The sequence below is a fragment of the Myotis myotis genome, unplaced genomic scaffold (genome assembly GCF_014108235.1).
Source record: "Myotis myotis isolate mMyoMyo1 unplaced genomic scaffold, mMyoMyo1.p scaffold_m19_p_3, whole genome shotgun sequence".
NCBI classification, from domain to species: domain Eukaryota; kingdom Metazoa; phylum Chordata; class Mammalia; order Chiroptera; family Vespertilionidae; genus Myotis; species Myotis myotis.
The window spans coordinates 184,694,352-184,721,865 of NW_023416335.1; positions in this window are offsets into that span (position 1 = coordinate 184,694,352).

A 27,514-nucleotide genomic window follows, 5' to 3' on the forward strand; every position below is an offset into this window, starting at 1 on the left:
AGCTCAGGTACCGCTACATGTGAGTCTAGGAGGCAGTGTGCGGCTGCTCAGACAATAGTTGTGGGTATAGAGACTGATGCTACTTTATGGGAAAGATATGCATTCACCAGCTAGTGCCTGGCTGCCTGCCTGTATGGACTTTGCTGTGAAGATTGTTCTTGTCTGATGGCTATAGGGCAATGAAGATTCATTCTTATGTACGCGCAACCTCTCATGGCTTCTCCGTCTAAGACCAGGAATCCTAGGAAGTCCAGCCCCAGACAGAGGGGTCTGACCCAACACCTGTTACTAGTGAGCAGAGGATAAAGGAGGAACTTGGACTAAGTTCCCAGCAGTTAGTACAGTGGGCAGGGTTCAAGCAGGAACCAGCCCTGGCGTAGTCAGATAGGACAATTTAGAAGAATACACGTACTCACAGCCACTCAGAAGAACTCAGAACACCAGAGCTCATGCAGGACTCCTGCTGCGTGCTCTGACAGTGATATATTTATAAAAAGTGTTGCTAGTTATTAACTTTAAAAACTGGATTTTTCTTTGTAATTTTAGTATTGGTTCAGAGATGTTATTTAAATGGCAAAAAAATCGTTTGCACCAATGGTTCAGTATGACATGTAGATTACTTTGGTTGGTTTGAGGCTTCCAGAATGACCCTTTTTAACCATGATCATCACAAGGGCTGATGATATCCTGTTAGGTTGAATCTTATGTTTCTGTTGCTGGGTAAGAACAGTCTGCCAATAAGAGTTTTCATCTCCAGAATTTTAGTCGATAACTAACAGAACTTTTGTAAGTTAAATGTGCTTTTTATGTTTTAATGACAAACTCAATTTCTTTGATCAGTATTTCTTTTTAAAAAAAATATTTTTATTGATTTCATAGAGGAAGGGAGAGGGAGCGAGAGATAGAAACATCAATAATGAGAGAGACGTGCCTCCTGCATGTCCCCTACTGGGGACTGAGTCCACAACCGGGCATGTGCCTTTGAGTGGAATTGAACTCGGGACCCTTCAGTCCACGGACTGATACTGTATCCCCTGAGGCAAACTGACTAGGACTGTAATCAGTATTTCCAATTAATTTTAATTTTAATTAAAAATGCTTAAAGAATTAGACAAGAATGATTACTTGAGCCACAGTTAACATATCTAGCCTAAGTAGGCCTCTTCTAAGACGGCCCAATAGTGCCATTAGGGATAGTTCAAAACAACCAATGAAAGACAAATCCCCACTCTAAAAGAATCAACGTAGAAGCTTCTACTCAGCCTACCTAGGGTGTGTTATCTAATCTCTCTGATTCTCAGATTTTTATAATTTCTCCCTTGCAGGACTATTAGAAGGATCAAGTAAGGTCATTTACTTAAAACTTTTAGCACATAGTAGCTATTTTACCAAGTAAGATAAAATGTTTGTGGCTGAACTTATAAAAAATACTCCTCCTTAGATAATTGGTTTGGTATGCATATCTGAACTAAAAACATGCATTTTTAGATGAGATATGCATACCAAACCAATTTAAAATACATAAAGGCATTCCTGAAGTTATTTTTATTTCTGCATGTGATGCAAAATATAAAACAAGAGACTTAAATATAATATTTTAGTGCCAAGTAGAGAAATTTTCTTTCTGCTCCAAAAATTCAAATATTTTATTAAAATAAATTTGAAAGTTGCTTATAAGCACTCCTACTGCAGTTACCCTTTTTTATATTTTAAATCAGAATTTTGAAAACTATTTTTGCACAAATAGCTCAGTTACACCCACAAATCACTGAATCTGTTTAGCATCTTTTGAAGAGGTGTAATTTTTTGAAAAATGTGACACTTGTTTTTGTGCCAGTTCATTTGTCAACATTAGTGTAATTAGCTCAAGTTTCATCAACTAGCTGGTGCAATCTGTTCAGAAAGCAACTTTGAATTTTGAATAGCCTTATAGACTCCAGTTAGAATTTAAGCCTGTGGGACTTTATTTTATTTCTCATATGTGAAAAAAAAAGCAGAGAATTTCTTTTTATAAAGTCAGCATGATTTCTTTAAAAATTCACATTAGGTAGTATGGAAAGGATCATCAGAATTTTTATAATATCAATAGATATTTTAGGAAGGTATTAAAAAGAATATCTTTGAAATGTTCATTTACCCAGAAAAAATAATTATTTTGTTATATAGAAAATAACCACATAATGCATCATCAATGCATTTATTTTAAATACAAGAATAGTTCAACTTGGCTGATGTCAGAAAAAATGAAACAAACATGCTAACAATTATATTTTTTTATTAATAGTAATTTGTCTCCACCCTGAGGCAGCAGAAGAAAAAGCTTAGAAAAACTTTGTTTTACCAAGATATACCTTTTTTTTTTTTTTGAGATGGATACAAGTACACTGTTGCCTATACTCATTCTTGATACAGATATTCTTATATTAGCAAGAGAAATTTGAAAATTGTGAAAGAAAGGCTTATTTTGTGCATGTTTTTCTATGCCAGTATAGAATATACTTAGAGCAACAACAAAGAGAAGGTACGATCTCTGAAAATGAATAATTTATGCTATTACAATATTCAATGTAACAAATAGGCGATTCTTAATAGGCTAAATCTTAATAGAACAACAGGAAGTAGAAAATACTCATTTTTATGTTGAATAACCCAGATTAAATAATTAGAATTGAAAGATAAATCATACAAATATCCAACATATGTTTATTGTCAATTTCCCTGGAAAACACACACACACATACACCAATATCCAATACCATATTCCCTGTTTACAAAGGAGCTTATGCTCAAGATGAGGAGAAAGATAATGTAGCGGAATAAAACCTTACATTTTTGATAAGTGAAGTGCAAATAATATTGCATAAAATACAACGTCATTATAGAAGATATGACTCTTGAAGAATAGGGCAATCATTTCAATTGATTGCAATGCATCTTTGGATAAAAATGCCCGGTGAAAGGCATCATGAAAAATATATAGGTGGGAAATTCAAGATATCAAAGTCTGTAAGTGGAGTGGGCTTTCGGGTGTGAGGTATTGGAGGCATTCATTTATTGATCATTAAATAAACTTTAGAGGTCTCTGCTGATTTCACTTCCAATGCTTATTTTAATCAATAGAGAAGACTGGCACAGCCTTAGCCTTTGATATAAATATGCTTAAAATATGAAAACATCGAGAGAATGTACATGCCTATACTGAATTTATAAGAAAAATTAATTTTAAGAAAGAAAAATACAAAAGCAGTTGTAGTGTGATGAATCTAATTTTTTTTCTCAGTGTGATGAATCTACTTTTTCCATAGGAGATCATGATGGAGGTGGCATGGGGACTGCCTTGAAGGATAGGTAGAATATAGACATGGAGGAATCAGTTAGTGCCATGTTAGTCCCACAGTTTGTCACTGCTCTTCTGATAGAATTCCACTCACTTTTGTTAATTCCTCAGCCCTTAATACAATTGTGAGGAAACAGGGACTTATTTAATATTGGGGAAATGAATTATAAAGAAATCATTGAACACTATCATAAAAGTGATAAGTTGAATAAAAGTGGTGAGAGCGGATGTCCTTGCCATGTTCCAGATATTAGAGAAAAAGCGTTCAATTCTTCATTTATTATATTGTTAGCTGTAGCTTTATGAACATGTATTTTGTTAGTTTGAGAGAGTGGCCTTCTATTGCTAACTTGCTAAGACTTTTTTTAAAAAATATTTTTTTTTATTAATTTCAGAGAGGAAGGGAGAGGGAGGGAGAGATGGAAACATCAATGATGAGAGAGAATCATCTATCTGTTGCCTTCTGCACACCCTACACTGGGATTAGAGCCTGCAACCTGGGCATATGCCCTGGCCAGGAATTGAACCATGACCACCTGCTTCATAGGTTGAGGCTCACCCACTGAGCCACTCCAGCTGGGCTATTAAGAACTGCTGAGTGTTTATCTAACCTACTTCATGATAGGTACCTTCCTTGGCATCCATTTTCTTTGGCCAAGTGGCCTGTGGGGGCTTTAAACTAACACTAACCACCTCATGCAAGCTCAAGTCCTAGAGAGTGGCAGTCACAAGCAATTTAAGTTCTTGGTAGGCCTTCTCTAATACCCTTGTCATGATCAACAGTCTCCCCTGCCTCCCAGGATCTTCCCCCTGTGTGGCCCTTAGATGAAATCTTCACGGAGCTTAACAAAAACCCATTCTTGGTTTGAATTGCCCAATTCAGCTTTAGCCAGGGAACCCCATAACACTCCACCCCACAGACCTTAATAAAGGGTATTAATAAAGGCAGACCACAGTATCTACCTCTCTGCCCGCCCCTGGCCTTGACCTCTCTGTGTAGCTCCTCAAGGTGTGCCTTGCACTTCTCTAGGACCTGTGCGTAATAGACTTCACCATGTCATTTTCTCCTGTGGTCATTTTATTTGAAACTTTCCTCACCATCTGGCACCCTGTGCTTCACTTAACAAATGGTAATTTAACAAAGTCATAACAAGAACTGAAATTATATTTTGTCAAATGCTTTTGTGCATTTGTTGCAATAATCATGAGTTTCTTCCTTAGATGGATTATATTGATTCATTTTTGAGTATAGAATCATTCTCGAATTCCTGGGATAAACTCCACTTGGTGATGCTGTAATATTATTTTTCTGTATTGCTGGATTTAATTTAATAATGTTTTGTTGAGGATTTTTGCTTTTCTGTTTATGAGAGCAATTAGCTTGTAGTTTGTTTATTTTTTCTTTGTTTTGTAATGCCTTTGTATGGTGTAGGTATTAAGGTAATTCTAGTCTTGTAAAATGAGTTAGGGAATGTTTCCTCTTCATCGCTTTCTAGAAAAGATGCTATAGGTTGATGGGATTTGCTCTTTAAATGTTTGGGAGAATTCATCAGTAAACCATGTGTGCATGGAGATTCTTTTTTTCAGAAGATTTTACCTACAAATTAAATTTATTTAATGGTTATGAAGATATTCAGATAATCTTTTTCATCTTGGGTTTTAGTAGTTTGTGATTTTTGAGGACTTAGTTCATTTTATCTAATTCGTCAAAATTATGTGTATAGATTTGTTTGTAGTTTTCCCTTTTTTTCAATAATATTTTAGTGGGGTCTGTAGTAATATTCTTGTTATCTTTTTAAAAACATATTGTCTGAATCTGTATTAATATTCTTTCTTGTATTCTTGATATTAATAATTTACTTTTCTTTTTAAAAGTAATATTGCTAAAGGTTTATCAGTTTCACTATTCTTTTCAATGAACTAAGTTTTACTAATTTTCTTTTGTTTTCCTGTTAATTTTATTACTTTCTGCTCTTCATATTTCCTTTCTTTTGATTGATTTTAAATTATCCTTAGTTTATTTTCTCAAGATATAATCTTAGATTATTGATTTAAAATTATTTTTATAGTATAAGCATTCAATTCTATAACTTTTTGCTAAGTACTGCTAGTTGTATCACACAAAATTTGAAATTTACATTTTCATGTTTTAGCTAAAATATTTTCTGATTTTGTCTAAGATTTCCTCTTTTACCCATGGATATTTTAGGGCTGTGTTGTTGAATTTCCAAGTGAGTGAAGATTTTCCTCCTTTTCTCTTACTGATTTCCGGGTTAATTTCAATATGCTCCACGAAGATATTTTGTATGATTTCAAGTCTTTTAATTGTGGTAAAGCTTGTTTTATGACTGAATGTATAGTACATCAGGTTGAATTTTCCATGTGCACTTGAAATGAATATGCAATCTGATGTTGCCCATTGTGCTATCAATGTCAATAAGATGCAGTCAGGATGTAATGTTGTAGAGCTAAGCTGTAAACTTGTTCATTTTTCTTTCTACTAGCTTTATCTATGACTGAGAGAACAGTTTTAAAATAATTCTATGGTAATTATAATTTATCTATATATTTTTAGCTTTGTCAGCTTTTGCTTCATGTATTTCGATACTCTTATTATTTGAATATATATTGAATATTATTGTGTCTTTTTAGCAAATTGACATTTCATTCAATGTACAATCTCCGTGTTTCTTTTTTCTTTATCTCTAATACATTGTTTGCTAAGTCTACTTTGTTTGATAATAATATAGCCATTCCAGCTTTCCTTTGATTAATGTATGTATAATATATTCTTTTCTAATATTTTACTTTTAAACTGCTCATATTATTATGTTTGAAGTGAGATTCTTGTGGAAAGATTATGTGTGGGTCATTTTCTTTTTAATCCATTATTATAATCTCTGGTTTTTAATAGTTGTGTTTAGACCATCGTATATACTAAATATTACTGAACAACAATTATGCCTTTATCAGTAAGGTGATGAAAGCTTTGGGGTTAGGTAGAGGGCATCTTTAAAGTTTGATTAGCCTTTCAGTGGTTAGCATGTAATAAAGGAATTAATTGGAAATACCTCTTCTGGGGTTTTATATATTCAGGGTCCCCTAAGATGCCAGTGAATGGAGAGATAGAGCTTAAGCTCGCTGGTCTCAGCAGTAGCAACATGAGTGCAGACATGTTTCTGCCTCATCTGATTGCCCCCCAAAATAAGTTATATGTTTATACTTAATTATATATTTTGTAATATATAAGCATGTACTAATTTATGCAATGCCTTATACATGCTTATAAGGCTAAATATGAAAAAGTAAAATTCAAACCTATACTTTACAAATTTAACCTTATAAACATGTACTAATTTAGATATTGCACTGGTGACCGTTTTAAAGTAACTTTGCTACCAAACACTGGAGGGGGGAAGTGGCCATATAGATGCTTCTAGAGTTTTTTCAATTATGGTTTGGGTGGTGGTGAGAAGGTGTAAGCTGATCATGGAAAGAATCTCAAAGCATTAGACAAATAGCAGTATAAGAAAAGGTGGATGAGGTGATGCTCTTTTATATTGAATGGTGAAAAATCACCATGGTGATGTGAGGCAAGGTGGGTTTAACAAGCTAAAAACATTAGAAAAACCGATTAATCCCAAGAATTTCACCTGTGGAAGTTCCTTAGCCTGTATATCAGTGGTTCTCAACCTTGGCTGCACATTAGAACCACCTGGGAATCTTTTTAAAATCCTGATTTCTGGGCCTCATCCTCCGGAAATTCTGTTTCTTTGTTACTAATGTTGCGGCCCCACCCCATAACAAAGAAACAGAATTTCCAGAGGATGAGGCCCGGAAATCAGGATTTTAAAAAGATTCCAAGGTGATTCTAATGTGCAGCCAAGGTAGAGAAGCGCTGCTGTAGATGCTGAGGATAGTGTGAGTAGAAGTTAGATCTGTCTTTTGGCCCAACTCAGGGATGGCATGCGTCTGACTGAGTACTAAGCCAAAATTAGGATAGTGGAAAGAGAAAGCAGGGGAAAGGGGCACTGAGGAAGTAAACTAAACACAGTTACCATAAGCACTCGTGTGTACAAGTTTCCTGGTAGTAGTATTTAAATTTATTTTTTAAATCCTCACCCAAGGATATTTTTCCATTAATTTTTAGAGAAAGTGGAAGAGGGAGGGAAAGACAGGGAGAAATATTGGTGTGAGAAACACACTGATTGGTTGCCTCCTGCAAGCATGCCAACCAGGGCCAAGACCTTGAAGGAGCCTGCAACCAAGGTATGTGCCCTTGACCAGAATCGAACTCAGGATCTTGCGGTCCACAGGCTGATGCTCTATCCACTGGGCAAAACCAGCTAGGGTGGTGCAAATATTTAAAACACTCCTTGAAATTCTCAAAATATCCAAATATCTAGATATTTATAATTAATTTTCAGTCCCTCTAATTAAGTGCTTACATATTTGGTAAGAAAGTTTTGTTCTCCCATTAATAAGAAATATTTTGAAGTATGTTAGACCATTTTCTTATAAGCAATTTTAATTGCATTAAATTGTATTCAGATTCTGATCCTTATATTTTTCTTTTAACAGAACAATATTATATTTTCTAGTCTAAAACATTAACCTTCAAAGCTTTAGGTATATGAATCAGTCTGCTGAAATATTTTGAGATTTGTTTTCTTTGACTTGCCCATTCAAAACAATAAAGGTAGATATTAAAAATGTGATATCATGTTAAATCTGTGGACTTTGTAGTCAAAAAGAGTTAAGTTTTAATGACAGTCAGACAACTTACTACTTTTATGACATTTACCGAGTTACCTCTCTGAATCTTGCTGTCACTTTTGCCCCTTTATTAAACTCTTTCTCAAATTACTCACTTCTGCTATTTCCATCTGGGAACCTGACTTTTTCTCTAAGTGACTATAATAAATTTTTAAAAGCTGAAAAAATTCATACTTTTTACTCTTATTTTTAGAAAAATACTAAATATTGTTTTTCTCTCCATAGTATCTGTAAGATAGATTTAGAAAAGAACACATTGAAAAAATCATGAATTTACATGTTATTGCACATTAACATTGCATGTAATGACTCCTGAGTCCAGAGAAATAGTGACATTATTTGTTATTTGGAGCATATATCCTTGGTAGCTTTCATCAGAGATTCAAAAGCGTGTTTGCTCCTTCCTGGTTATGCTATGCATGTTGTATAGATTATTTATCCTAAGGGTGAACTAAGAGCATTAAAAAAGTCCCATTTTGAAATTTCACTGAATTATTAAATTATAGTTGAATTATTGTGATAGCTGAACATGACTAAATTATTAACTAATAGCTAAGAGATGAATGACTACTTTATTGGCTTAGGACCCGCTGTGAGATCAAGTGATTTTTTAATATGAAGACTATAATTTAAAAGCAAAGGGCTTTTTATTTTATTTTTTAAAATATATTTTTATTGATTTCAGAGATAAATGGAGAGGGAGAGACAGAAACATCAATGATGAGAGAGAATCATTGATCGGCTGCCTCTGGCTCCCCCTATTCCCCACTGGAGATCAAGCCCACAACCCAGGCATGTGTCCTGATCAGGAATTGCACCATGATCTCCTGGTTCATAGGTCAACGCTCAACCTCTGAGCCACACTGGCTGGGCTAGAAAAGGACTTTTTAATGATAACTTTAAAACTCTTACTGAAGCTCTCCCCACTCCCACTACTCTGGTTATGTTTTCATTCTAATGCTTAAACTTCTATCTCTAAACTTACAACTCTTAAGGACTTCAGATCAATGTAACCAACTTCCTACTCAGTTCCACTTGATTGACTGATAAGCACATCAGACTTTGAATATCATAGTAAAACTTCTTATATTACCTCCAAAATATGTTCTAATTATCATTAAAAGAGAACTCCATCTTTTCACTAGAAAATCCATTTCCCGCTGTTTTCAAAGTCTAACTAATAAAACTTCTTTCCACCACCTTCTTTGAAACATACCCTTTGACCGTCTCTCTTTCCTAGATTTTCCCTACAGCTTCCTGACTGGCTCTTCTACTCCCAGCCAAGCCATCGTCTGTCTCCTCTGAACATAGCAATGACTTTTTGTGATAACATTTGAATCAGATCATGACACTGTTTGCTCAAAGCCCTCCAATGGCTTCCCACCTCACTCCAGTAGAGGATGGACTTGATCTGCTTTACATGATCTGCTCTCCTGTTAGCTTTCTGACCTCGGCTCCTATGATTCAAGCCCTTGCTCACTCACCATTACCACACTGGCTTCCGTAATGTTTCTGAGCTTGCCAGGCATGCTTCCATGGTGGAACCTGTGCACGTCCTATTCCTACAGCCAGGATTGCTCTTTCTCTTTAGATACACATGGCTTCATGGCTTGTTGCTTTACTCCTTCAGATATTCATTCTCATCACTTCAATTTGCCCTTTATTAACTACCCTTATAAAAATTATGAACACTTTTCATTCTATTTACTATATTTCTTTCTCTTTTATATTTACTTTTCATAGTTTTGATCACACCATCTTTTATCCTATATACTTTGCAAATACAATACTTTCATTTTTTTAAAGTTTGTCCCTTTAAGAAAGTCTCGGATTCTAATATTCATGTTGGCAGGGATTATTGTTTGATTACAATCATATTCCCAATGTCTAGTCTAGAAGGATGTTTGACACTTTCAGAAATTTAATAAATATGTTTTGAATGAATAAATGATTATAGAACATCAGCAACAAAAAGTTTAATAATAAAAAATGCCCTCAGATTTTCATGCTTAGTTCTAAGCCATTTGCTTTCTGTTTACAAGTATACTCTCTATGCCCTAACTTTTTATCGAAGCATATGAAATACTTTTTCTTAAAGGTTTTGGTAACAGTATTCTTAAGCTGATAACATTATCATAGCTTTGAGGTCATTGGCCTTTTAATTCTTGCCACAGTTAGCAGTAAAAGCCTGGACCAAAATTTTTGGAAAATGTAAATCTGACACAAATTCTCATAATAAATTATTCATATTGGGTCCCTGTGTTCATAAGTAGGTTATTTCATCTGTCTACATGTATAAGAATGCACCTATCTTTGCTGGTTTTACTATGTCAAAAATGCAATCAGATAACTTGCAATAGTATGGTAAAGCTCCAAGAAAAGAGTTTTTCAGCTTTCCAATCAATACTGAAATTACAAAACCACATTTTTTTTAAACAAAATTCCTTTTTCCCTTTTTTTTAAAAATATATTTTATTGATTTTTTACAGAGAAGAAGGGAGAGAGATAGAGAGTTAGAAACATCGATGAGAGAGAGAAACATCGATCAGCTGCCTCCTGCACATCTCCCACTGGGGATGTGCCCGCAACCAAGGTACATGCCCTTGACCAGAATCGAACCTGGGACCTTTCAGTCTGCAGGCTGATGCTCTATCCATTGAGCCAAACCAGCTTCTGCCCACATTTTTATTTTTAGTTTTTAAAGAGGTTCAGAAAATTTTCTTATTCAACATTTATACAGTAGTATTAATTATATAATAAGTTTTCTTAGAGAAAATATAGAGGATAATAACCCAATATGGCAATTAACAATTTTTGGTATGCTTATTTATTTATATAATTAATTTATTTACTATCATACGTGTTGGATTTTATTAGCTTTAACAATTTATTTTTGAGATCGAATGCTCCTATAACTTTAAAATTTGTTTTAAAAGTGCATACCAGTACATTTCAAGTAGACATAAATTAAGGAGATACTTCATGATGAGAAAATGGCATATGAGTACTTACCATTAGAACATAGTGAACATCCCAAGGTCAAATTCAATGCTATGTATTTACTCCATAGTACAAACACCAGAATGATGCAGAAATAGCTTTCTGCCTATCTTGAATAAGGAAGAGAATAAATGAGAACGGGAAGAGTTCTTATAAATCACCAGAATCAATCTTCTCTGTCATAGTGGAGGAAAATGAGATTTAATTTACTGAAAGCAAGACTAAATTATATTAATATTACTAAATCTAGATAATTTACACATAAATAACTCAGAAAATATTGGTACAGTTGAGTACACAGAGTCACAAATTAGTAATTAGTAATTACTCAAAGGTCATCTTTTAAAGGCAGAGTTAAGACATTAACTTGAAGATGATCCTACTGTCCTTCAAGGTATAGTACATATTTTTTCTTAAAAAGTAAAGCAATGCCTGCTATCTGGTTTTGAGTCCCTGATCCATAGAGTACATAGGTCCAGAATACCACTCTCACAATTCTTCCCTGTGTTTCACTTTTAGAATATGGGCTTCCCAACCCATATAGTTTCTGGAACTATGTTTTGGTTCTTGCGGGGAATAGGGAACACTTCTATGATATTACAAGGCTATGAAACCTGGTTGCTGTTTGGGGATCTTTTGTCAGATGATTAGAGGAAAAGAAGGAAGGTAGGTGTATAGGCAATGGTGATTGATCTTTATTATAGTGAGAATACAAGATGGTTGCTACCAAATGGCACAGCGGTCAGTTTGTGTTGAACTCAGTGAATTCACTGGGATGCCTCTTGATATTCTTGCCTTGAAAGGGCAATTGGAGTCAAAGTCATACAGGAGAACATAGCACTAGGTGCTCAATCCCTTCAGACTATGAGGGCCCCTGGCTTAACGTACTGCCTAGCACTTGAATAATTGCAGGGCATCAACTGCAATAGTAGTCATCCATAGTTTTTTCTCAATAGCACATCTATTTTAACACTTTATTTCTTTAGAAGTTATGACTAACCATCACGCTGATGAGCCAGTGATTGATAAAAGTGAATACATTTAAGGCATGCAATGACTAGATCTCAGTTATGCAAAAGGTATATGGTGGAAGACAATATCAATAGTCAGTGCTTTTCCTGTGTGTTTAGACCTAACGGTTTCTTACTGCAACCACCTTCAACAAATTGCTTGCGAGTTTTCTATAGCTTCCAGAAAATATTCTGCATATGCTTATAGTGAGAATAACCTGCCACAGGAATTGACAGTTAAAACTCTAGTTCTCACAACTTATATGAGACAAGTCAGGTATTTTCTCTACAGACACCCAAATCTTCCCATGGCAATTGAGCCCTAATTAACCACATTGTAACCTGTTCCTTAATGCATTCTGTATTGATGTTCTTCCCTTCCAAGTTCCATTTCTCTATTCATCTATCGGTACTTTCTGGGATCACTTTCCTAATTACTATCATTTGCAATCAAATCCTTGCCTCAGTGTCTGCAACTGGAAAAAATCTAACCTAAGACCTATTGTATGTCAGGTAAGTGTGCTAAGGAAAGGACATCAGGATTGGCTAAGAAATGTTCATAGCATTGTGGAGAATTGACATTTTAAATAATTTCTGGGGGGAAAGCTTAATTGAGAATCTGATATTTAAGCAAAGATCTGAAACTTGTGAGGAAACCTGAAAATGTCTGAAGGCAGAATGTGCTAGGTAGGGCATACAGCAAAAATCATGAGACTGAAATGCTTCTGGCATGTTCTTGAATTAATGAGGTGCCTATGACTCTGGAGTAGAGTAAGACAAAGAAAGGATAGGAAATAAAATCAATGGAATGAGGCAGTGATAGGATTGTGGGAGATTGTATTGCGTCTCATAGGTTGCTGTAAGATCTTTTTTTTTTCTTTGAAAGTGGAGGGGTACTACAGGAAGATTTTGGATGGTTTGATCTGTCTTAGATTTTTCAAGTATTCTCTTTGCTTTTGTGTGAAGAATGGACCTAATTGAGGCAGAGGCAAAACAGGGGAAAAGTCATTACACAAGGTAAGAATAGGAATCAATGTTGTATTAATGTGGTAACAGTGATTGTGGTTTAGGCTTTGGACATATTTTGAAGGTAAAATTAACTGAATTTACTTGAGGATTACAAATAATGTAGGAGAGAGAGAGGGGAATCAAGGGTAACATTAATATTTTATACCCAAAGAACTAAATGAAAGCAGAGATACAGGATATATGGAAAGGAACAGATTTTTCAAGGAGGAGGTTTGGAGTTCCCCTTCAAATTTGTTCAATTTCAGATGTTTATTAGACATCCAAGAGGAGATGTCAAATAGACAATTATATATAGGAGTTTGAATTTTCAGAGAAATGGCTGGACTCAAAATATTAAAGTAAATAGTCATCAGATCACATGCCATGTGTATTCTTTTTAAGCATTAACTGTTAAATAATCTCTCTCTCTATATATAAAAGTCTAAGTGACCATTATGAATGAATGACGAATGACTGGAACAACCAGTCGCTATGACACTCACTGACCACCAGGAGGCAGATGCTCAATGCAGGAGCTGCCCCCAGCCCACAGGCCCAGATCGCTGATGGGGCCTGCTGGCCAACTTCCTGGTCCCTCCTCCTGGCTGGCAGGCCCTGATGGCCCGATCAGGTGGCAGCAGATGCAGCACCTTTTCCAGGTGTGCTGAGTGCCAGCTCCCTCCTCAGGGCCAGTGGCCAACCTCCCAGGATTTTCCCCCTGGCTGGCAGGCCCCAACCAGCCCACTGCCCACCGCTGTGGTGGTGGTTGTCCCTTTCCCCTGGTTGGCAGTTCCTGATCGCCCTATCAGGGTTGGGCCCTGGGCTGGGACAGGGACCTGGGGGTGGGTGGCAGCAGACGCAGGCAGTGAGGGAAGGAGGAGGGGGGTTAGGGGAAGTGGGGAACCTGATTGGCCCTGATCGCCGGCCAGGCCTAGGGACCCCACCTGTGAACGAATTTCGTGCACCAGGCCTCTAGTATATTTATAAAGGTAATGATTAGAATTTAAACACTTATTGATCCCTCTTATACTCTCCTCTCACTCAACACTAATTATTGATTGAGACCCCAAGGAGTTATAGAAGATAAAATAAATCACCCTTTAGTTAACACAAACCAGTCATGTCATCAAACGAAGAAATACGTTAATTAAAAATTTTAAAGTTTTTGAAAATGTGATAATTTTTTATTAGTAGAATGAAATAAACAGAAAAGTAAGGAATGACTGACTGTGGCTAGATGTACTAGTATAGTTCCAAAGTAAATATTATGTGAATTAATGAGAAGATTGTCAAAGAAAAAGCCAAAACAATACCAGCATTACCTTTTAAATAATCACAAAGTCTAATGGGATTCATTATGTTATCCTGTCAAATGGACAGTCTTGTGTTTTTAGACAAGTCCTTAACTCTGTGATTTCAAATGCTTTTTAAGGGATGCTCTCATAGTGGTATAAACATACAAAAAAATTCAGTATATCCATGAAAGAGTGGAGAATCCATCCTATATAATAAAAGCCTAATATGCTACATGTCCAGTTGTCCAGCTGGCCATTCAACCAATCAAAGTGTAATATGCTAATGATATGCTAAGGCCGCTCAACTGCTTACTATGATGTGCACTGACCACCATGATGCAGACAATTGACTGGTTGACCAGTCACTATGACATGCACTGACCAGCAGGGGGCAGATGCTCTAAATGGTAGGTTATCTTGCTGCTGGGGTCCAGCTGATTGGGACTGAGCAAGATGGGCCCTGGAGCCCTTCAGCAGCCCTTCCCTGGCTGTCCAACTTCCCACATCCCTCCATAGCCCTGATTGTGCACTGGTGGGGTCTCTTGGCCTGGTCTGTGCCCTCTCACAATCTGGGACCCTTCGGGGGATGTCAGAGAACCGATTTCAGCCTGATGGTAGAACTCATTGTTATGACATGCACTGACCACCAGGGGGCAGATGCTCAATGCAGGAGCTGCCTCCTGGTGGTCAGTGTGCTCCCACAGGTGGCACGCCACTCAGCCAGAAGCCGGGCTCATGGCTGGCAAGCACAGCGGTGGTGGAGGAGACAGGGAGCGGGCCTAAGCCATCAGTCAGACATCCCCCGAGGGCTCCTGGACTGAGAGAGGGCACAGGCTAGCTGAGGGCAACCTCCCCACATAAGAACCTATTGTGACTCTAAATAATTTGATTATCTAAGTAATTCTGTCCAACCTACTCATTGGACAGATTTCATTCAGTGTTAAAGCTGATGTAAAGACTTTAAAAATTATTCAAGCTGTATGTTATTCCAATATGTGAGGAATTTCTTTTCTGGTGGCATACCCTCATAGATTGTTGCCCCATGCAGCACAGAAATATGCTGCCTGACCCAGATGACTGAGGCCACTCCTCACCCATTGAAGCCTTTGAAGTCCAAAGATTGCATCACAGTAACTCCATGTTCAACTTATATCAACATCACAGAGGCAACACAATTAGAAGCTAGCAGAGTAATATCAGGCCTCAATCAGAAGAGCTGCTTAAATAGATTCCTTGAGTTTGTTTGCTGTGAGATTCTAAGATACTGATTTCTGGCTTCTTTGTCCCTGCAATCAGGAGATAGATCCTTCAAAAAGAGGAAAATAATTTGTGCATGGCTATTAACATATTCTCCCTTTGTTTATACGTTATTCATGAAGAACATTTTGAAATAAGGCACAGAAGTTTTTGTAATCAGTCATGTTGACTTTTAAGGCTCTTGGGCTTTTAGGCACATTTTCAAAGTGAACTTCTAGCTCCATTTCTTTTCTATTTGCCTATCACAGTAACTCCATGGATAGAAAAATGGGTAGATTCTCAATCAAGTATTACAATGGTTTACCATCTAGTAAGACAAGGTTGTTCTAATATATGTTTGGGGAGTAAGTATTTATGTAAGATAATATATTTGTTTCCATTTCATAGATCCTCAAACTTTCCATTGAGCAATAATTCTCCCATTCCAGTAGAAAAGACACTTGCCACCCACCTTGGGATATGCAAAGTAAATAAGTTAAATGAATGAATATGTCACCATAAAATGTTCCCATGTTCAAATAAACAACATAGGTCTTTATGGTTATGGGCAAGTTTCAAGAAAAGCATCCTTGCATTTAATTTGTAATGTCAGAGTCAAATAAATTAACAAAAATTACTTTGCTATAAAGTAGAAAACTTAACTGAGGTTTTAACCTAACTGAGAAAAGTGTGCCAACTTATCATTTTCATTGATGCTTCCTGACATTTAGGTAAAAGTTCTTAATCTTTTAAAATGAGAAGTTAAGTGATTCATAATATATACTTATAGCCATAAAATTTAAGAATCCATAAAAAAAAAGCCAACTTAGAAAAACCTCAAACTTTATTACACTACATACCCATGTATCAAGAGAATGGGCACACTCTGAAAATCTCCTAGATCTGAAAAAAAAGTTGTCATAAACTATATAGACTGTTCTCAGTCCCCTGCTCCTCATAGTGTGATACCCTGGATTTGACAATTCAAGTTCAAAGATGAGTTTTTATAACTATTTTTTTTTTTTTTACCTGGGGACAGGTTAATGTTCAGGAATGCTAGATTAGGGCACATAAATTGGAAGAGAAATTTTGATTTATGCGTAACCATGTTTTAATTTTTTCCCAAAAATAAAGTTTATACCAGTATCACTCAGTAAAAATACAATATTTTCTGCATTTGTGAAAACACGGAACAAGATTTCTGTCTTTCTGTTAAATTTCTGTTGTATATTTATGCCTACCTTCATTTCAAGTTGTATCATTAATTCAATTGATCAAAAGCCTTTATCGCTATTTAGTAGTAGTTTAGGTATGGAAATGCTCATATTTTCCAAGCAACTCAGATTCTAGTGTTCAGCTTTATTTCGCCATTTCTAGGGTGCTTTGGCATTTTCACATTATTATATATTAATTTTAAGTGCCCCAATACTCTGTGAAACATGAGTATTGTTTCACAGGAACTATTTTAAAAGAATAATACAAAATGTGTGTTCATGTAAAATCTATGGAAAGCAGCTAAATTAAGAGTTTTTGTTTATTTATTTTTGTTTGATTTGTGTCTTTTTTTAAAGCCACAATTCCCCTACCATACAAATTTTGTTTTATATATACTATACATATATACTATATTTTAGGTTGTTTTCATATCTTAATTATTGTAAACAATGCTGCAAAAAACATAGGTGTTCATGTATCTTTTCAAAATAGTGTTTTTGAATTATATACCTAGAAGATTTTTTTCTCATTTATGTTCTTTACATCATTTTAATTGTATTTCAGGAGGCATATAATGAGATGTTGTATGCTATACTATGATTCTCTCAATGGACATGTGTCTACTCCCTTTTACTTTGAAAAGGAAAGGAACTAGTATTTTTCCATTCAAAGATCCATACACAAACTGAGCCAATTTTTACCAATTATAAATAATGCTGAAAAAAACATTTGTTTAGACTTTTATTTCTATATTTTAGGTTAAAATCATAAGGTAGATTCCCAAACATGGGATTAATGTGTCAACGGGATAAATATTTTAATGGTTTTAAATTCCTATTGACAAATTGCTTTCCAAAACAGATGTACTGATTTGTCCTTCAACCAGAACTATTTTCACTATTAGGTAGTAATACTTTTTCAATATTTGTAATTTAGAAGCTAAAACATTATAACTATTGATGTTTTAGTTTGTGTTTATTTGATTAACATGAAGTTAAATATCTTAATAGATGTTATGCTGTCTAATGCACTTGACCTATTTGTATAAAATCAGATAATAGTTAATGAGAAGTACTGCTCATATACTAACTTTGTGTGAATAATACAAATCAGTAGTTATGTGGAACCTAAGGCTTAGATGTTAAAAAATACGGAACTTATTTTTTTGTTAATTGTGCTAAACTTTTTGCATTATATTCAGACATTGGTGACAGAGAAGCATCGTGTAAATTTACTACGCATACTACCTATGCTGGAGTTTTGATTGAAAATGCATTGTTAAAAATTTCTTTGTCATATGAAGGTAAACTACAGTGGTTATTTATTCAACCCTGAATAGCACAGACATATTTCAGAGCCCTCTCCTCTCCATTATCATGGGCATCTTAGTACTAAGAAAAGCATTCCCCCCGTAGCAGGTTTTTAAAAACCACTCTCTCTCTAAGCAGCAGCGTGACTTTTGACACTTTCAGGCAGATTAAGAACTGAAGTCACAGCAGGCAGCCATAAGAGTCTAAACACACTGAGCAATGGGTCTCTCCATTGGTGGGAGGAAATTAGTGGCCAAAGCCCTTAAAACCATGGATCAATGGTGATGATGTGCTACAGGGAAGCTATGAACAAGCTGCTTTCTTTTCTGTCTCACAGGGGGCATCAGAAGAGAGTGTGATTCGTTGAAGTCAATAGAGACCATTGTGAAAAGTAGTGTGTATGTGTGGATTTAAACTAACCTGAGATATAGCTAAAGGGAAAATAGAATATGTTTCTAAATCTATCATGATTACCTCCGACATTTTGGTCAAAAAATCTTCTCAGACATCTAACAAAATGAAAATAGCAAAAATCCGCAAATGTGAAAATCATATATTTTATTTTTGAAATGATCTAGCTGTAAAATAGTTTCATTTCAGGAATAACAGAGAAGACATATGCTCTTTCTTCTGACTTGATGAAAAATGACAGTCTCCAGTGCATCATAATTGACATAGTATACAGTATGATAAACTAGAATGCCAAAAGCATGGGAGCAAATATGCAGCTGAATTTAAGTCAAGATTGGCTCTATTAAAATTTATTACAGGTTGGAAGCTTCCATTCAGCTGATAAACAGGTTAACCTTAAATTTTCCTACCCACCCTTCTCTTGAGTTCTCCCCTTTGTACCCACTGCCTTTTCTGGACAAGAATAAGAACAACAAACTATTAAGTAGAAGAGAAGTAGAGCTAATGCTGAAAACCAATCAAGATGAGAGATGGAAGCTTCAATGAATTGACTATTTTGTCCAAGCTCCTTTAGCAGGTATATCTCTGGGTTGCTATCACTTATTAAAAATATATGCCTTTACTGCTAAATCCTCATCTGACAGTTTAAAACATCATCTTTTGACTTCCAATAATGAGAGACAAGTGTATTCCCTCATACCATCCCTCTCTTCCTCCTCTTCTTTATAAAAATTGACATACTGGTATTCAGTTAAATCATTAATCCATGGTGACTTGATTATGATAATGTAAATGTCCCCTGAAAAGTGGATGATATAATCCTATGTAATAAAAGCCCAGTGACTGAAAACTGTGGAATGACCAGAATGACCAGAAATCAGAACAACTTGCAAGCTGAATGCAGCCCCTCGCCCCAGCCGGCCCGCCCCGCAACGGAGACCCCCACCCTGATCCAGGGCCCACATCAGGGCAGGATGGCTGGCCTCCACCTGTGCACTGGGCCTCTATCCTATATATTAAAAGGGTAATATGCAAATTGACCCTAACAGAAGAGCGACCAGAATGACCGCTCGACCAGTCACTATGAAGGTGGAAGGGACTGACCACCTCTCGGTCCCTTCCCCCGGTCGGCAGGTTCCAATCGCCCAATGGGGAATGGGAAACTGGGATGAGTGGCAGGGGACACTGGTGGGGCATGCCAAGGCCCCCGCCCCACCAGTTGCCCCACACACAGAGGGAGACCTGCAATGTGGTGGGGCCAGCGAGCAGGCAGGAATGGCAAACCTCTCAGTCCCTACCCCCGTCCAGCAGGCTCTGAACCCTGATGGCAAAGGGGGAACCAGGGATGGGGGTGCCAGGGGATGCAGACAGATCCAGGAGAAGACCCTCACCCCACCAGTCACCCCACACACAGAGGATGACCCCTGGCAGGGGCAGGGCTGGCAAGTGGGTGGGAGCAGCTGAACTCTCGGTCCCTTCTCCTGGTTGTCAGGCTTCGATTGCCTGATGGCTAACAGCGAACTGGGGGTGGGTGCCAGTGGGGGGCGGGGCTGGCTGTGGGAAGCCTGGGAAGGTGGCCCTGATCACAGGCCAGTCTTAGGGACCATACCGGTGCACAAATTTCATGTGCCAGGCCTATAGTCCTATATAATAAAACCCTAATATGCAAATAGACTGAACAGTGGAACTACTGATCGCTATGACAAACACTGAATACCAGGGGGCAGACGCTCAATGCAGGAGCTGCCCCCTGGCAGTCAATGAGCTTCCCCTATGGGAGTGCTGCCCAGCCAGGAGCCAGGCTCACTCACTTTGGTGAGCACAGCCGCAATGGCGGGAGCCTCTCCCGCCTCCACTGCAGGCAGGCGGTAAGGAGCGAGGGGTCCTGGACTGCAAGAGCCCCAGACTGTGAGAGGGATGTTTGACTGCCGGTTTAGGCCCGATTCTGGGGATTGAGCCTAAGCCAGCATGCAGACATCCCCCGAGGGGTCCCAGACTGCTAGAGGGCACATGCCGGGCTGAGGGACCCCTCCAAGTGCAGAAGTTCATGCACTAGGCCTCTAGTATAATTATATTTCTTCATGCTGCAGGTTTCTCTTTCAAACCATTATTACATTTCTGTCTTTCCTGAGTTGATTGCCTAATTCTTCATCATCAACCCTTTTAAAATGTATTTTTACTATCTATTTTATTTTGGTACACCAAGATCTTCCCTCTAAAATGTAATGTTCTCTTGCTCAAAATTGGACTGATTTTACTCTTGTTGTCATCCTATGCTTTATTTTTTTGCTATATTATGTTTGATCAACTACATATACATCTACATATCTATCACTTTAACTAATTATTGGTTTACCTCATGATTTATATGAATGTACTTTTAAATGACTTGCTAAGAAAAGATGGGTAGGAATTAAATTTCCTGAGTTCTTATATGAATGATGATGTCTATAATCTACCTAAAATAATTAATTGGCAGTTTGATTGGGAACAATATTCTACATAGACAATCTATGTTGACAAGTTTAAAGTAAGTATGATTCTTATTGCTCTTTAGGTGAAAATATATATATATATATATATATATATATATATATATATATATATATATATATATATATATATAATTTATATACACACACACACACACTAGAGGCCTGGTGCACAAAATTCATGCATGGGAGGGTCCCCTCAGCCCAGCCTGCACCCTCTCCAATCTGGGACCCCTTGGGGGAGGCCACCAACTGCCCCCCACCCTCCTTGCAGGCCTTGTTGCTCTATGCAGCCTGCTGTTAGGTTATCTGTCCAATTGTTTTGGTCATGAGGGCCACTGGCTTTTTATATATTAGGATAATTTTTAAAGATTTTCCGTTTATTTGTGTTCTGTAATTTTATAATGATCTTTATTTGAATATTTTTTCACTTATTTTTCTGAGCTCCTATGAAATTTCTCTCTAAAGATGTGTTTTTTCAATTCTGGAACCTCAACTTGTATTACTCCTTTGACAATTTCCTCTCCTACATCTTGCTGTTTTTACTTACTAGATTTCTTAATGCTAGAATTCTTAGATTGATGTACTGTCCTAGTAGATATTATTTCATATTTTTAAAATCTTATTTCTGGGATAATTTATTAGTTTTTTCCTCCATTAAATGATACTAAATCTTTCACTTTTTTGTCTTGTTTGTTTGTTAATCATCACCCAAGGATATTTTCCCATTGATTTTGAGAAAGAATGGAAGGGAGGGGGAGAAACAGAGAGAGAGAAAGAGAAACATCGATGTGAGAGAAACATCAATTGGTTGCCTCCCACAGTTGCCCAGACCAGGGCTGAGGATTAAGCCTACAAACCAAGGTATGTGTCCTTGGCCAGAATTGAACCCAGGATCTTTCAGCCTATAGTCCTATGTTCTATCCACTGAGCAAAACTGACTAGAGCAACTTTTTTAAAAAATTAAATGATCATAGGTTAACTTTCCAAGAGCTAGTTCTTGTTCTCTGATTGTTCTATGCTGTATTTTGGATGCAATATCTTCTCCCATCTGTACATTTGAAGATATACTTTTTTTAAAAAAATATTCATGTAGTTTTTTCCTTCTATAAAATTACATTTTATGTTTGATTTTTAGTGTTCTCTCTATGTCATATTAGAGACTTTTGGGGCTATGCTCTAATTTAGGAACCAAATTCTTTGGGTAGTCTATGCATGTGGATGTGGCATGTTAGGTAGAAATATTTGCTTTAATATAAATGAGTAGAGTCTTGGATATTTCTTTGTAATATTTCTAAACCCTAAAATAAAGAAGTATTGTTGTTTTCACTTACTGTTTTAAGTTTATCTAGAATGGAAGCTTAAGGACTTCTTGCTAACGAGATATAACCTGAAAGTGGAAAAAAAGGTTGTAGTGTTTTCTACATACAGATTTAATCTTAATCCCACTGTTTTCCATCCTGTCTTTTGTTCTGGCTTTTATTGTAATAAGTAGCTACATATTCAGAACTTTTTTTTTTTTTGAGAGGAATAAGGAGTCAAATTAGTTACCTTCTTGTTAGTATTCTCTCTAGGCTGTGTGGTTACCCCATCTCCACGCCCCCCTGCCCCCCCCCCCCACACACACAGAACTTCCATCCTATAGAAGCATACTGAAATCTCTAATACATTAATCTACACCTTCACTCATATACTCATTGTTAATTTGGATTTATGGAGTTCTTTTATTCCTTTATTTTTATTATAGTAGGTTTTCTGGAGAAATACAAGAGATGCATTTGAAGTCAATCTATCATCTTTTAATAGAAGTCCTTCATTGCACTTTTTTAAAAAGATCATCTTTATAATCAAAAAGGGAATTGGAGATGGTTTAAACCTCATCTAAAGCCTTGGAAAGACTATTGTTTTAAGCATTGTCCTTTATTTAAATTAGTTTAATGTCTCCGTGCACTTCATAAACCCTTTCACTTTCCCAAGGAATCATCCTGTTACTTCACTTCTTTGTGCTTTCTACTCCAATTGCCTCCTCAGGAAGTAGCTTATATAGCGCTTCCCAGGAAACCTTCTCTGATTCACAGTATGTATTAAATAACCTTCCTCTGTAATCCAATTGCATACTATTTGTATTTTATTGAACTTTATATGAATTTATCTGATTCATCACCTATATTAAAATCCTTCTCTTCCCAGCACCTAACAGTTTTTAACCAGATGTAGAAGTAATAGCATGTATTTTTAAATATTTAGCAAATGGATAAATGAATAAAATAACTCTGCCTTTTATAAGTATGTGTTCAACATGAGCCACTAGTATAAAATAGTTGACAAAATATTGCAGTTTGAAGTGGAGTTAAAGAAAATATAATATTTAAAAAAATAAAAGGTAAACATTTGCCATAGGTTCAATCACATCTTGAAAATTGTTCATAATTACATTTTAATAGATATATTAAGAAACATAATTGTAGTATAATAAAATGTGGGAGAACATGATATATAGAAGTTGAAAACCCTGAGGGAAGAGCAATGAAGTAAATCAAAAATTTTCATCTGATACATCGAAGGTTCTAGGACATGATGGATATCCCCAAATATGTGAAGAGTTTTTGGTATGGTTGTAGGATTTATAATTTTATCTAAGTTTAACTTCAAAAGAAAAATCTAGGTGAATAAATAGTAGAATTTTTGTTCAATATGAATAAGAATTCCCTAACCAGAGGAATGGCTTTCTTTCTCCTTCATGAAAGGTACCAAATTGACTTCATCTCTGGGATGTTTTAGTAAGTTTTTCTGCGAAAGGTCAGAAGTTGAACTATTGGACCTCTAAGGAGCTCTTCAATATCAAGCATTTGACAGTGGAATAAAAGGATTGAGCTGAATTGAGATGTCATCCAGATAGCAGAGAAGCAGCAACTATGTATTTCCTTTTATAATCACAATGGAAATATGATATTTACTTTACATTCATTATTAGATCTTAATATGATGAAGAATGCTTTCCTGATCCTTTGTACTAGAAGAGTGAGCTTTTACATCTCTCCTAAGTTACCAACAAAATTGAACCACTCTTCAATTGTTCCCCCCAAATGTTTATCAAAAATATCCTGTGCTCTATTAAATAGATTATGTTACTTCAAAATATAATGATAGAAGTTTTTTTTTTTAAAAAAATATATTTTATTGATTTCAGAGAGGAAGAGAGAGGGAGAGAGAGATAGAAACATGAATGATCAAAGAGAATCATTTATCAGCTGTCTCTGCATGCCCCCTACTGGGGATTCAGCCCACAATTCGGGCATGTGCCCTGACTGGGAATTGAACTGTGACTTCCTGTTTCATAGGTTGACGCTCAACCACTGAACCACACCGGCCAGACTAAAGCTAGATGTTTTAAAATTCAATTGGAGTTATTTATTACACTTAAGACATTCTTGATATTTAAACTTTTTGTAATTATAGTATAAATAATCTATGTGTACTCGACACTTCGATTTTCTTTTGATGACCCTCATACTGAGTTCTGCATCTAAAGAACATTTGGCAGAAAAAAAAACTTCTGCCTACATTTGATTTTAGATAAGAGCCTGCAGGAATCCCACAAGGTTACTATGCAGAGACAGATGTTTGCTATAAACTACAGTTCAATCCTATGTGCCGCCACTGTCTACTTTCTCTTCCATATATCATACCAAAAAATAACAAGATAATAGAAAACAAGTTTTGATTCCAGAATAATTTTGGTTGATGATGATGAATGAAGCAGAATAGACAGCTTGATTTTCATAAGTTAAATTGAACTTGCAGTGCCAAATGCAGCAACAACAGCAAAAAGATTAGCAGACATGACAAGGAAAAGAGAAGAATTTATGTGCAAAGGCATAATGCCATTTGAGAAAAAAAAAAAACAGGTGTTATGAAAATGTATAAATGCATAGATACTGAAATGCTGGCAGGAAGAAACACATGCTAAAATACATTATCTAATGTTGGAAGCTATTGTTAAAGAGAATCAGGGCCAAATAAACAGAGCAATGGGGTTTCAGGAAATAACTTCATTTTATTTGGGTTGTAAGAAACCATACCCAGATTGTTTTGGCATACAATACAAGTAATCGTAAGGGACTACAATCTACATAGAATCCAAAGGATAAAATGGCCTAGGTGACATCCATGAATACATAACAAACATCCCCCATCATTCACCTATCACCCTTTATAAAGCAAAAGGCCCTTAATGGAGCAGTATCTTCAGGTTACACTATTAAAAGTAAAATCAGGTGTTTCTCCATTAGCAGGTTCAAGAGATTGTGACATAAATTTCTTCATCCAGTTTATAACTTCTTAGGAAGCAAACTGAAAAATTAATCAAAATGATTTTAAAATGTTGATTTTAATCTAAAAGCCATCTGCATTTTGCTCTATTAATAGAATTGTTTAGTTTTTAAAATTATGTACTTTGTATTAAAATAAATTCCTGGCCTGGCTGGCATGGTTCAGTGGTTGAGCATCAACCTATGAACCAGGTGGTCAGGGTTCGATTCTGAGTCAGAGCACATGCGGAGTTGTGAGTTGTGGGCTGGATCCCCAGTAGGAGGTGTGCAGGAGGCAGCTGATCAATGATTCTCTCTCATCATTGATGTTTCTATCTGTCTGCCTCCCATTCCCTTCCTCTCTGAAATCAATAAAAATAAATAAAATAAAATAAAAATAAATTTGTGGTATTGCCCGTATCTCTATATAAAAATGAAACAGTTTTTGTCTTCATTCAAGCTAAATTGATAACTATGTTTATGTTTCTCTCACACCAACCCCCAGGTTAATGAAATATTCCCAAACTCTTTAATTCTTGATATTAAAGTGACTTTATTTCAGTTTGTTTTGTGTGATATTAATTTTCATTGGTAAGATGCCAAGTTGGATTTTTAACTATGAAATTATGAATTAATCTCAAGAAAATAACCTAATACCTTATATTGGTGTTTTTCTTGCTGTGTGTATATGTAGTTGACATAACAGCATAGAAATTAAAAAAAAAAAGAAGCAATAAGAAGGAAGTGCATTCAATGCAATCCATCTTCAAAGAATCCTATGTATATTTGTTTAAACTTAATCAGATTACTTAATTCCTTGGACTTTAAATTATTTTCATTTGTAATATTTGTCAGTTGGTTTGAATGATCCCTAATGCTCAAAACAGACCTATTACATTGTGTCATATTGCCAGAATATCCTGAGGCACTGGCCTTTAAAGGTCAACAGAAATTGTTCAACTATTTTTATTATTTAACAAAATTGTATATAGGCAATATATTTGGCTGAGCATGAAGATGGTGTTAGGATATATTATCAAAGAATTTACTGGTTCACTTTTATAAACTAGTATCTCTTTTAATAAATCATATCCAATAAGATATAGGAGAAATTATTAAGAAGAATGCTGGAATTTCTTTAAATTAATGAGGAGTGGCAGCGATATCTACCTTTAATTATTTCTTTCAAGATAAAAAAGTGATCTCCATCTACTGCACTGAAAACAGTGTTCACAAGTGAGTACAAATACCCCCATATGTGTACCTAAGCATGTGCTCATGTGTGAATATAGAGTGTATTATTTTATTTTAAATAAAACATGGTTGTACGTAATATTCTTACTTTGCTTACAAATATCATGTATTACCAGGATATATAAATAAAGGGTAAAACCCCCCACAAAAACATTGTTGCTGATTTGGGTTTTTGCAGGAAACTTTAAAACTATAGCTAAACTTTTTGATGTCACCACTGTCATCAGAGAATACATTAGTGAAGAAAGGTCATTATATAAATTATTACCTGCTGCATTGCCCCTTTATGTTCTATTTGCAACAATTGAAAAATTCTTATATTGGGTAGAAAGTGACAACTGAAAATTAGGAGAAAAATAATTGTAATTCTGTTTTCTTTTGGGGAAATACTAAATCTCTATTTGCGAGTATTTATAAGATATCTAACTCTCTAATAATGTAGAAACTACAACTACAACAAACAGGGTTTAGCTGGTCATCTACATCACCAAAACAGCAGATAAGATACATTTTCATAATGTAACAGAATATTATTGGTGTTTTACACATTGTCAATTACTAATATTTGATATTATAGCACTCATTTCCATTTGTCATCACCTGCTGGCTGAAGTGTTTCAAGCTCTTTATGGAGAATTCTGCACCTAAGCCAAAACAGATTCCAGGTTAATATATTCCCTGTATTCACTATTCCGCTTCCACAATGTTTAGCGTGGGCTAATCAAGTTTCATCTATACAGCAGCTCTCTTTTTCTTCCTTGCATTAATTAAATCCCAAGCTTCAGATGATTTTAATGTACATTCTTTCAAAATGTTTCTAAATGATGAAAAACATTTTTCTTTAATATTATCACACCATC